This window comes from Sphaeramia orbicularis, chromosome 6 (assembly GCF_902148855.1).
Source record: "Sphaeramia orbicularis chromosome 6, fSphaOr1.1, whole genome shotgun sequence".
In the NCBI taxonomy this organism is placed as follows: domain Eukaryota; kingdom Metazoa; phylum Chordata; class Actinopteri; order Kurtiformes; family Apogonidae; genus Sphaeramia; species Sphaeramia orbicularis.
In genome coordinates, this window is record NC_043962.1 from 16,562,911 (window position 1) to 16,576,327 (window position 13,417).

At 45.0% G+C, this 13,417-nt stretch overlaps 1 pseudogene; it reads right to left on the bottom strand.

Moving 5' to 3' along the window:
- Positions 1-936: 936 nt before the first annotated feature.
- LOC115421016 (neoverrucotoxin subunit alpha-like) lies at positions 937-12,798 on the bottom strand (annotated as a pseudogene).
- Positions 12,799-13,417: the final 619 nt, after the last annotated feature.

Below are 13,417 nucleotides of genomic sequence, written 5' to 3' on the forward strand. Positions count from 1 at the left end.
TGAGAAAGACGGTTATGAAGACGGTGATGAGTCGGTGACAAAGATGGGAAGGAAGATAGTGAGGAAGACGGTGACAAAGAGGGTAAGGAAGACGGTGAGGAAGACGGTTATGAAGTTGGTGAGGAAGATGGTGACGAAGACGGTGACAAAGAGGGTAAGGAAGACGGTGAGGAAGTTGGTGAGGAAGTTGGTGAGGAAGATGGTGAGGAAGACGGTGAGGAAGACGGTGAGGAAGACGGTGAGGAAGACGGTGAGGAAGACGGTGAGGAAGACGGTGAGGAAGACGGTGACAAAGAGGGTAAGGAAGAGGGTAAGGAAGACGGTGAGGAAGACGGTGAGGAAGACGGTGAGGAAGACGGTGAGGAAGACGGTGAGGAAGACGGTGAGGAAGACGGTGAGGAAGACGGTGACGAAGACGGTGACGAAGACGGTAAGGAAGACGGTAAGGAAGACAGTGAGGAAGACGGTGAAGACAGTACGGAAGACGGTGAGGAAGACGGTGAGGAAGACGGTGAAGACGGTGAGGAAGACGGTGAAGACGGTGAGGAAGACGGTGAAGACGGTGAGGAAGACGGTGAAGACAGTGAGGAAGACAGTGAGGAAGATGGTAGTGAAGACGGTGAGGAAGATGGTGAAGACGGTGAAGACGGTGAGGAAGACGGTGAGGAAGACGGTGAGGAAGATGGTGAAGACGGTGAGGAAGACGGTGAAGACGGTGAGGAAGACGGTAAAGAAGATGGTGAGGAAGATGGTGAGGAATACGCCACCAAAGAAGATGACAAAGGCGTTGCCTCTACAACAGCTCATGTCCTATCATCAGATCAGCTAAAAATCATCTAAATCTGAATCAGCGCCGGTCTAAACTCTAGCCGTTTTAACCACGCCCACTTCTGTGATGCTTTTCTGGAGCGAAAAACACCAAATGAAAGTGTATGTTTAGTTAAAAGGGCAGAGGGTGACGTAGGTGGAGTCTGTGCTGTTCCAGAAGCCAGTGAACACAGGCTCAGTGAAGGTGTCGTAGAAGGTGTGGAGGTGGGTGAGGGTGTTGAGGACTGCTTTGTAGAAGGACAGCGTCCCCGCAGGCCAGTCCAGGAACACACCGATGCGACTGAGGTCACCAGAAGGAACGAACACGCGCTGCTCTTCAATGTGAGTGCGGAAGTACGACCCAAACCTGCTGCCGAAGTACGAGGACTTGGGATCGAAGCCGAGGGAGCCGTCACTTCTGCTCAGGCTGTTATACGTCACACCGACGCCGACATCGTCACTACTGCCGTTGCTCCACTCCACCTCCCAGTAATGGCGCCCGCTAAGCCCCTCCCTGCACATGACCTGTTTGGGTCCTGTAAACCTGTCGGGATGTTGAGGATACGAATTCTCGCCTCCACACGTCGCCGTCTTGTTCCCATCGAACAGACGGAGTTTTTGATGAGCCGTGTTCAGGTCCAGGGTGAGATCACAGAAATCTGTTGGAGAAACAACAACACAACCTGTTATCAGTGTCCACAACTGTGACCTCTGACCCCCAACAGCACCCTGACCCTGTTTACATCCACAAAACTGAACAAATTCGAGAAAAATAATGACAAAAGGAACAAAAAAAACAACAAAAATGGAATGAAATAATGAATAAAATGAGCAAAACTAAATGAAAGGTGAATAAAGTAATGAAATAATGAAAACCAAAGAAAAATTGAATAAAGTAATGAATAAAATGAGCAAAACTGATCAAAAATTGAACAAAATAATGAAAAAAAAAAAAACCTGAAAATATTTAATAAAACAATGAATAAAATGAACAAAACTGAACAAAACTTTTATAGAATAGTGAATAAAATGAGCAAAACTGAACAAAAAATTAATAAAATCAACAAAACTGAACAAAAATGGAATAAAGTAATGAAATAATTAACAAAACCAAAGAAAAATTTTATAAAGTTATGAATAAAATGAGCAAAACTGAACAATTTTTTTTTTTATAAAATAGTGAATAAAATGAGCAAAACGGAACAATTTTTTAAAATAAAATAATGAATAAAATGAACAAAAATGAACACGATGAGCTAAAGACAATAACAGGAAGTTTGATTCTACGTCACTACTTATGCACAAATTCTGATTTGTGGTATTATCGGATTATTATTGATCATTTAAACAGTCTAATCTGATCTTTATAATCAGATAACAGCAGTAATCTGATTATATTAAAGCCAGTAACAGACTGAATCGTCTAAACCAGGTGTCTGTAGGTTCTCGTTTGTCCAGGTCATCATTCTTCTCAGTTCAACTGGACTAATTTAGCTCTTTTAAAAATGTTTTGACGAAACGTTTTCAAAAGACCTACAGTAGTCCACTTGAACTGAGAAGAACTACCAAGAAGTCTAAACCAGGGTTTATGGATTATCCTCTTTCTGAAGTGCCTGTAAATGCACCACATCTGATTGTCATAATGATCTGACTTGGATTTTTATGGAAATTGTAAACTCATTCACGTGGTTCTTATTCATCGTTCAGTCGTCTGTCACTTACACCAGATGAAGTCATTTCTGTCGGTGATTGTTGTGACCTTGGGCATATCCGGTCTGGTGAAGTCCTCGTTGACCAGGTTTCCTTCTTTGAAGTGGTAGACGGTGGCTCCTTTGTATTTGGGGTTCTCTACGATGATGATCAGGAACTTGACTCTGCTGGTGGATCGCAGCTGTTTCGCCAGATCTCTGAACTCTTTGGCTTTTGTCCTGATTGCGCTCCTCACGTCCTGGGACCAGTACCACTGGTTCTGTGACAGCGGATCGGCTTCGGCCGGATCCGCATCGTGCCATTTCAGGTTGTCGGCCATGGTGTGGAGGTAGGGGTCGTCTTGTTGGACTGAGGTGAAGACGAAGCACAGGGCGTGGTCCACATCTGCAGCCACGACCTCTCGTTCCAACTCCAGGTGACTGGCGGTGATCTTCACGTTGGGTCCGTCGATGATATCCATGCACGACTGAATGACAGTGACTTCGTTCTCTATATTTTCCAACCACTTCCTTAAGTTTTCGTCGCTGAATGGGGACTTTTCTCTGTTGTCCAAGAGTTTTTCCACAGCGGTAGCGTCTTCTAGACCTTCTCGGATGGTGGGAAACTTCTTCTCCATGGTGCCTTGAAAGCTCATGGTGTAGTCACAGCATAGTTTTTGGAAACTACTCAAATTTTTCTTAAGTTGAGGGAGTTTCCCGACCACTCTGTCCACCATTGAGTCGTTGCACCTCATTCTGATTTCCTTCAGACTCTCTAGAGCAGTGGTTCTTAACCTTGTTGGCGGTACTGAACCCCACCAGTTTCATATGCGCATTCACCGAACCCTTCTTTATTAAAAAATACAATACGATTTTTTTCAAATTCAAGACACCGGCATATGTTTTACTGGTGCACAAAATGAACCGTGCATTTACATCACTGTGCTCAAAGAACAAAACCAATACAGTGCATGAACTTACAACAAATGACATACCTTTTCACAAAGACATGATCTTTTTTAGTACAACCACACTGAAATGGTTTTAATTTTTAACCTTATGTATTCCAATAATGAACTTATTGTATTTATGCTATCTATCATTTTTAACATTTTAACACACACCCATCACCTAATTTCCATCAGGCTACAATAATAATGACTATTTACTGCAAATCAGTGTGACTTCTGCTGTTGTGTATATGTATGTGTAGGCCGTCGGGTCAACCCGGTTTTCATTTCATCTCGCTCCAAACTTTCCGAACCACGCAATTTTGACATAAAAAAAAGATATTTGCATGTAGTGTATCAAAAAAAAAGTTCTCGTTATACTCCTTCAGTATTTTTGTGATCGTTGTTTTATTATGGAACTAGCTCGGCTTTAGCGTAATACGATTTCTCCATCCGCGACGGTGCGTCGGTTGTCACATGATTGTAACTGACCAGTGCGGTGACCGAAAAATGTAAACAAACGCTACACATGGCTGCCTCTGTGGTTAACAGGAAGTAGCAAAAGTCATAACAACGATGTGGAAAATACTCAAATAATTAATCGTCAGACGAGTGGAAGAGATTATAAACACTTCCGGATGTGTTGTAGTGCTGTAAGCAACAACAATACACCGCATATATTGGATGTCAATCAGAGAAAGAGTCTCCGAAGCCGTTTGTTTACATACACGGACCTAGCCCGACACACACACCCAACTAATGAGTCGAGTGTGTGTCTTGACCTCCGCTGAACCCCTGAGACTGACTCACCGAACCCCTAGGGTTCGATCAAACCCAGGTTAAGAACCACTGCTCTAGAGTGTTTTCGGCTTTCCACAGGAGTCCGGAGCTGATCTCACCCTTCAGCTCAACAGCTTTTAGGTTGAACTTGTCCAGTGGCATCAGCCAGACCTTCAGGGGGACAGAGTTGTACCCGCTGGCTTTCAACAACTTGGGCAGCTCTACATAGGTCTTCACTGCATCTTCAAAGGTTGCAGGGTTGGTCTCAAGAATGAAGTCGCCGTAGAACTTGCAGGTCATGTTTTTGGTCAGAGCTTGTTCATTTTCAGTCAGGCTCAAATTGATGTGTCCTTCAATACTGAAGGATGGGATCTTGTTCACCATTGCTTTCATGCCGCCCTCGACTTCCTGAAGGCTGCTGGTGTTTACGTTTTGGCTGTCGAACACAAAGAAGGCGTTGGTGCCGTACAGGATGCCGGTGACCACATGAGTCGCGGGACTTTTTTCGATGGATCCATCTTGCAGTTTGCTCATGGCTTCAGCGCGGGTCATGGACAGCTGCTCGAAGTGGGTGGTGGCGTGGTACTGAAGGGTAACTCAGCTCTGGTTCTTGAATTGTTTGTGGTCATTCAGAAATTTGGCAGAACCTTCAACTTGGATCAAACCACTCATGAAACTGGCCTTCAGACCGGCTTGAACATCCAGGAGAGAAGATTTAGAGTCGATGGTGTCAGAGGTCAGGACGTGATAGCTGCTGCTGTTCTGGGATTTGACAGTCGTGAAGTCTTGAAGAGATTGTTTGTCCCACAGCGTCAGTCCTGAAGGAAACAGAAGGCACAATGTCTCAGTACATGTCCAACTTCAACCTGCTGTGGTTTTCTTCTCCCACTACGATCTCAGAAAATATCCAGGTTCATTTACATACATTTACTACTTTAATCAAAAAACGGAGCTTTTTCCTCAAAATATTATTTACACTATCTGCATTCACAAATGAAAGATTTCCAATTGTACTGATAGAATAGACCTTGTTCTTTCCATAGAAATCTGAGCATGCTCAGCTCAAGCCCCACCCCCTGTGGAAAGGGGGGTTAAACACTGAGCAGTAAGTTAGACCAACTCAATATAATTTTTTTATTTTTTATTTTTTTTACTGTTTCCTTGTGTTTTTTTTTTGTTTTGTTTTGTTTTTCCTGTTGTTTCCAGTGTTGTGGTGATTTTCCTTTTTTTTTTTTTTTTGTACTTTTTTTTTTTTTTTTTATACTTTTTTTTTTTTTTTACAGAGTTTTGACCGTGGAACTTTTGTATGGAGTTAAACAGGTGTCAAAAAATCAGCTGGACTGATTTAGAAAAAAAGAACCAAAACTAAAACTACTGGGACCATATTACAATACTAGTTGCTTATTTATTCTCTTTTTTTTCTTTATTTTAGTTAATTATTTGCATATTCGTCATGTTACTTATTATTTTATACATATTTTATTCATTTCATTTAATTTAGTTGCTTATTTTGTTTATTTTACTACATTTAGTTTATTTTTTCTTCAATTTTGTTTAGTTTGTGGCTTATTTTGTTACTTATTAATTGTTAGTTTATCATTCTTCTTCTTTTTCTTTTTTTTTTTTCATTTTATGGATTTAAACAGGTGTCGAAAAGCAGCTGGTCTGATTTAGAAAAAAAGAGCCAAAACTAAAACTACTCTGACCAAATTCAAATACTAGTTGCTTATTTTATTTTATTTTTACTTCATTGTAGTTCATCTAATTTATTGTTATGTAAATATTTTGTTTACTATTGTTAATTTAGTTGCTTGTTTATTTTTCTATATTTGTTTTTTATTTTGTCTTAGTTTGTTCATGTTACTTATTTTGTTGTTTTATTATTCATTTTTGTTCATTTTATTGGTCACTTTGGCTGTTTTTGTTCATTTTGTTGCTTATTTTACTACTTTTTTTTTTTTTTTTTTTTTTTTTTTTTTTTTTTTGACTGCTGTATGGAGTTAAACAGTGTTGAAATGCAGCTGGACTGATTTATAATAAAAAAGCCAAAACTAAAACACTGGGATTAAATTCAAATCCGAGGTGCTTATTTTATTTTCTTTTATTCTCTTTATTTTATGTAATTTTTTTAGCATATTTGTCATGTTACTTAATATTTCACACATGTTTTATTAATTTTTGTTTATTTAGTTGCTTATTTTGTTTATTTTTCTACATGTTATTTGTTATTTTGTCTTATTTTGTTCATGTTTTGGTTAATGATTCATTTTTGTTAATTTTATTGATCACTTTGGCTGTTTTTGTTCATTTTGTTGCTTATTTTATTCTTTTTTTTTTTTTTTTTTTGAACATGGAACTAAAACTACTGGGATCAAATTCAACTAGTTAATTTTCTTTTTACTCCATTTTAGTTAATTTTCTGCATTTTTTTTTTTTTTTAATCGAATTTATTATTTTGTAAATATATTGCTGCTTTTGTTAATTTAGTTGCTTATTTTGTTAATTTTTCTACATTTAAAAAAATATATATTTTATAATCTTTTTATTGAATTTTGTTCGGTTTGTCGCTTACGTGGCTCATGTTACTTTTTTTTCTGGGCCAATTATTTATTTTTGTTCATTTTATTGATCACTTCGGCTGTTTTTGTTCTTTCTGTTGTCTATTTTACTCTTTTTCTTCCTCAGTGGAACGGCTTTAGGGAGTTAAACAGTGTCAAAAAGCACCTGGACTGACTTTGAAAAAAAGAGATTAAAACTAAAACTACTGGGACCAAATTCAAATTCTTGTTGTTGTTCCGTGTGTTCCAGTTCACAGTTGATGTTCAACATCCTAAATCTCTTATTGATGTCCATTCTAGTGCCTTATGTAGTCCAAAACTGTCAAACTTCAGTTCCTCTCTTTGTCTTTTTCTGTTATTCCACCTGTTTTGAACCAGTACTCAGGGATTAAAGGATTAACCCTTTAGGGCAGGGGTGTCAAACTCATTTTAGTTCAGGGGCCACATTCAGCCTAATATGATATAAAGTGGGCCGGACCAGTCAAATAATATAAATAATAGGATAAGAACTTTTGAGTGAAAAAAGAAAATTCCGTAATGAAAACGTTTACATCTATGAATTGTACTTGAACATAACATGAAGAAATATGAACAACCTGAAAATTCTTCAGTAAATTAAGTGCAAGGTTAACAATATTACGCCTTTTATCATTTATTTTTATTACGCCGTTTATCATTTATACATGTTAATCACAACTTAGAGATCACAGTGGATCTACAAATAAACAAAACATTTAATAACAGGGAGAAAATGATTAAAATTACACATACTTCTCTTAAGACATTCAGATATTCACATTTTCTGTTAAAGGCTAGTCTGTAAACGTACACATTTTTGTGTAATTTGACTTTTTTTTACACAAACAAAAAGAAAAATTTGCAGTTTTCATAATTTACAGTTTATTTCGATAGTATTTTACTGGTCTCATTATTTTTAGATTGAAATGACCTAAAATGATTTTAACACACTTGATTGTTAATATCTTCAGTGTAATTTTTGCATTTCACAAATTCATCCCAGGGGCCGGACTGGACCCTTTGGCGGGCCGAATTTGGCCCCCGGGCCACATGTTTGACAACTGTGCTTTAGGGTAAAGGTTCACATATTAAACCCTGTATTCCCTGAGTACTGACTGCAGGTAGAGGTGCAGACCTGCAGTCAGTACTCAGGGGTTAAAGGGTACATGGTCAGACTGACCTGGGATGACCTTATCCGTCCTCACATCATAAAGCATCCCGAGGGTGAAAGGTTGACCCAGGGCAGCCACTTCCATCTGATCCATGTCTATAGCCTGTTTGAAACAACACAGTAAAACACAGGGTTAAAAACATGGACATGCCCTCAATAATCCTGTAAAAGTCAGTGAAGTACTGGTGTTCTCACCTGGTGAAGGTGTGTTTTGTCAGTTGGTTCGTCAGGAAGTCCTTCTGGAGAACAGTGAGACACCAAAGCAGATGAAACACACCTATTTATAAGAGGAACCATCTGACTCCGCCCACCAACATGCAAATGGAACATCTGCAAAGGTTCCTGGAACTGTTTGGATGTGTCCTTTGGATGTGTCCCAACAGGTTCCTTAAACAGATTCAATCAATCACCTCATGTCATTTGATATCAAAACTGGGAGGTCCATCTTCTACTGGGATCAGGGATCAAACACTTACATAACCCTGGCCCCAACTGATCAAAATGGATGGATGGATGGATGGATGAAAACGTTTTGACAAAATGTTTTTAAAAGAACTAAAGAGAACCCCATATTTTGGAACTTCCACAATAGTAGCACTGGATCTTCATGGGTTAAACCTTGTCTTAACGAGTGGATATTTCTTTGGAGTAGACATAGATACTATCTGAAATGATTGTATCACTAAAGGTTTTGCTCATAGGAACTGGAGGAAATCACTAATTGCATTGCCTTGAATTAGGGACAGACTTTCTCTGCAGAGGAAGTTGCGTTGTCTGTCAGACACCAGTGAACCTATCAGTTCCATCGATCTTATCAAGATGTTCTTCTGAATGTTGTTAGCATAGAGTGGCCTGTCAGTCTGTAGGCACTGCACATCAAATCCAAATCAAATGTTTAGTTCACAGTCTGGCCTCATGGTGTGTCTTGCATCAGCAATAACCCACCCCCACCCCACCCCACTCCTCTGCAGTTCACTCCTCTGCTGTAAACATGCTGTTTGATTTATAGCAGAGTGAACACATAGTGGAGAGTGACTAGTCACTGAATGCTAATGTGCCAAAGTTAAGCCCTGCATACCAATTTTTCCCTCTCCGGTCTTTGCCAATCCACTTCTCGCACTATTTCTCCTTCTGTCTTCTTTCTCAGTTTTCTGGACTCGTGTGCTCCTGCTCTAACTGTCATTCTCACTTACTTTTGTGCTTTTTCGCCTAGGACAAGACACAGTCGACAAATAGCCGGGCCACACTCACACTTTTTACACAGTGGTTTTTGAAGACTACACGCAAGCAAGGAGCGGCAAGTGGCTTCGATGTTTTCCTTTGTTCTCCTACTGCTTTCTTTTTCTTGCAGCTCCATAGCATCTGGAGCCAGAAATTCCCATGGTGCTTCAGTGTTTAAGTGGAGCCACACACCAGGATATTAGAGTGGAGTGATACGGAGAGAGAGAGAGAGAGAGAGAGAGAGAGAGAGAGGAGAGAGAGAGAGAGAGAGAGGAGAGAGAGAGAGACAGAGAGAGAGAGAGAGAGAGAGAGAGAGAGAGAGAGAGAGAGAGAGAGAGAGAGCGAGAGAGGCAGAGAGAGCAGGCAGGCAGGCAGGCAGGCAGGCAGGCAGGCAGGCAGGCAGGCAGGCAGGCAGGCAGGCAGGCAGGCAGGCAGGCAGGCAGGCAGGCAGGCAGGCAGGCAGGCAGGCAGGCAGGCAGGCAGGCAGGCAGGCAGGCAGGCAGGCAGGCAGGCAGGCAGGCAGGCAGGCAGGCAGGCAGGCAGGCAGGCAGGCAGGCAGGCAGGCAGGCAGGCAGGCAGGCAGGCAGGCAGGCAGGCAGGCAGCAGGCAGGCAGGCAGGCAGGCAGGCAGGCAGGCAGGCAGGGCAGGCAGGCAGGCAGGCAGGCAGGCAGGCAGGCAGGCAGGCAGGCAGGCAGGCAGCAGGCAGGCAGGCAGGCAGGCAGGCAGGCAGGCAGGCAGGCAGGCAGGCAGGCAGGCAGGCAGGCAGGCAGGCAGGCAGGCAGGCAGGCAGGCAGGCAGGCAGGCAGGCAGGCAGGCAGGCAGGCAGGCAGGCAGGCAGGCAGGCAGGCAGGCAGGCAGGCAGGCAGGCAGGCAGGCAGGCAGGCAGGCAGGCAGGCAGGCAGGCAGGCAGGCAGGCAGGCAGGGCAGGCAGGCAGGCAGGCAGGCAGGCAGGCAGGCAGGCAGGCAGGCAGGCAGGGCAGGCAGGCAGGCAGGCAGGCAGGCAGGCAGGCAGGCAGGCAGGCAGGCAGGCAGGCAGGCAGGCAGGCAGGCAGGCAGGCAGGCAGGCAGGCAGGCAGGCAGGCAGGCAGGCAGGCAGGCAGGCAGGCAGGCAGGCAGGCAGGCAGGCAGGCAGGCAGGCAGGCAGGCAGGCAGGCAGGCAGGCAGGCAGGCAGGCAGGCAGGCAGGCAGGCAGGCAGGCAGGCAGGCAGGCAGGCAGGCAGGCAGGCAGGCAGGCAGGCAGGCAGGCAGGCAGGCAGGCAGGCAGGCAGGCAGGCAGGCAGGCAGGCAGGCAGGCAGGCAGGCAGGCAGGCAGGCAGGCAGGCAGGCAGGCAGGCAGGCAGGCAGGCAGGCAGGCAGGCAGGCAGGCAGGCAGGCAGGCAGGCAGGCAGGCAGGCAGGCAGGCAGCAGGCAGGCAGGCAGGCAGGCAGGCAGGCAGGCAGGCAGGCAGGCAGGCAGGCAGGCAGGCAGGCAGGCAGGCAGGCAGGCAGGCAGGCAGGCAGGCAGGCAGGCAGGCAGGCAGGCAGGCAGGCAGGCAGGCAGGCAGGCAGGCAGGCAGGCAGGCAGGCAGGCAGGCAGGCAGGCAGGCAGGCAGGCAGGCAGGCAGGCAGGCAGGCAGGCAGGCAGGCAGGCAGGCAGGCAGGCAGGCAGGCAGGCAGGCAGGCAGGCAGGCAGGCAGGCAGGCAGGCAGGCAGGCAGGCAGGCAGGCAGGCAGGCAGGCAGGCAGGCAGGCAGGCAGGCAGGCAGGCAGGCAGGCAGGCAGGCAGGCAGGCAGGCAGGCAGGCAGGCAGGCAGGCAGGCAGGCAGGCAGGCAGGCAGGCAGGCAGGCAGGCAGGCAGGCAGGCAGGCAGGCAGGCAGGCAGGCAGGCAGGCAGGCAGGCAGGCAGGCAGGCAGGCAGGCAGGCAGGCAGGCAGGCAGGCAGGCAGGCAGGCAGGCAGGCAGGCAGGCAGGCAGGCAGGCAGGCAGGCAGGCAGGCAGGCAGGCAGGCAGGCAGGCAGGCAGGCAGGCAGGCAGGCAGGCAGGCAGGCAGGCAGGCAGGCAGGCAGGCAGGCAGGCAGGCAGGCAGGCAGGCAGGCAGGCAGGCAGGCAGGCAGGCAGGCAGGCAGGCAGGCGTCACATAGCAACCTCTTCTTGCGTCTAACAGAGCTACACTTAGGCTGTAATATGTGGTTTAGAGGGTTATGTATTATTGTACATCAGAGAAAACCAAAATTGTCTGCACTGGGATAATGTCATTACATGTGTTTAACAGCAGAGGAGTGTGATCGGAGACAAAAACTTAGAGGACGGGAACATGTTTCCATCCAGATCCGTACTAATGCTGCGTTCCTGGCAGGTTTTTGTGCCCGTAAGTCTTCAAACCACGACTCACGACTTTGTAACGTTCCAGGCAAGTCACGCCAAACTGCCTGAGCGCAAGGAATTGTGGTAGTTACTGTAGATGTAAACAAACCAGCATGGCGGACCGTACGTTAGGCTCATTTCCAATCATTTCTATCGCAAAAGGTGTTTGTTCTGTTCCTATTTGAGGGAAACAGAGGAGGAAAAACAGCACATAAGGCAAGAGAAGTTGTTCTACGTTTTCATTCATTTTTTGAACCCGCTTTATTCTCACTAGAGTCACGGGGGTCGCTTGGAGCCTATCCCAGCTACATATGGGTGAAAGCGGGGTACACCCTGGACATTTCGCCAGTTCATCAAAGGGCTGACATATACAGGGTGGGGAAGCAAAATTTACAATATTTTGAGCCAGGGATTGAAAGACAGTTTATGACCAATTAGTTTATTGAAAGTCATGAGAATGTATTTGCCACAAGAAAATTGACATAATAGAAAATGTGTTTATTCTATGTGTCCTCCTTCTTTCTCAATAACTGCCTTCACACGCTTCCTGAAACTTGCGCAAGTGTTCCTCAAATATTGGGGTGACAACTTCTCCCATTCTTCTTTAATAGTATCTTCCAGACTTTCTCGTAATAGTTTTGCTCATAGTCATTCTCTTCTTTCCATTATAAACAGTCTTTATGGACACTCCAACTATTTTTGAAATCTCCTTTGGTGTGACGAGTGCATTCAGCAAATCACACACTCTTTGACGTTTGCTTTCCTGATTACTCATATGGGCAAAAGTTTCTGAAAAGGTATGGATAATAGTGTTAGGTATGATTATGACATCAATATATGTTTGGTTTCAAAACAATTGACGTAGTGTCTGCTGAGAAAAAACAACTAAATGTTCATTGTAAATTTTGCTTCCCCACCCTGTATAGGCAATTTTAGATTAAAGGTGGGTTCTGAGATCTTAGAAAAATGGTTTGAGCAAGCTACATTTTGAAAATACTCAGTTCAAAAGTCCAAACCCCTTTCTTCAGACGTCCCTCTGAAGCCACGCCTCCAGAGTAGTGGGACGCGAAATGCTTGTTCCCGAGGGTTCACGAGCGCTGCACAGCAACAATTCGCCAGCTGAGGTTCTGCTCTGCTTGGGCTCCGACGTCGTCTATGGTCCGGTCCAGTCCGGTCTGGCCGAACCATCTCCGACACCGGCTGAGGCTTCGTCCCCTGCTTCGCTCCCGTACACCTCGGGCTCCGACACCTCCAGCTCACGCATCTATACATATCTCACTCAGTTTCCTCTAACACCCCCACTCTTCCAGAACAGCCCCAGTTTATACATATGTGACTAATGTTACATTTCCTTGTGGTTTATGTTAGTGACAAAACAGTTTGCAGGTGAACTTTCCATCCTAATATGGATTATTTAGCCAAGCTCTGGCTTCGCTTCCTGTACAAGCGCTCCAGCCTCTGGGAATGCGAAGAGGGGTACGCGCAGAGGGGGGAAGGGGGGAGGGACAAATGGCAGTTGAGTTTGATAGACACATCACCGTTCAGTCATTTTGAGTGGGCGCTCAAAAAGATTGGGTGGTGTTTTTTCAGTCCTGCCCGTTCCACAGGTGACTGATTTTTTTACATTTTTGTGTTAGAGCATTTAATTAATTAGTTGTAATCCGGGTGTGAAGGGGATTTTAAGGAATATAATAAAAAATACTCCAGAAAAACATCCCAGACCCCACCTTTAACCAATCAATGCATGTCTTTGGATGGTGGGAGGAAGCCAGAGTACCCGGAGAGAACATGCAAACTCCACACAGAAAGGTCCCATCCCCTGTCGACTGGTGCTGGAATCAAACCCAGGACCTTCTTGCTGTGAGGCACAAGTGCTATCCACT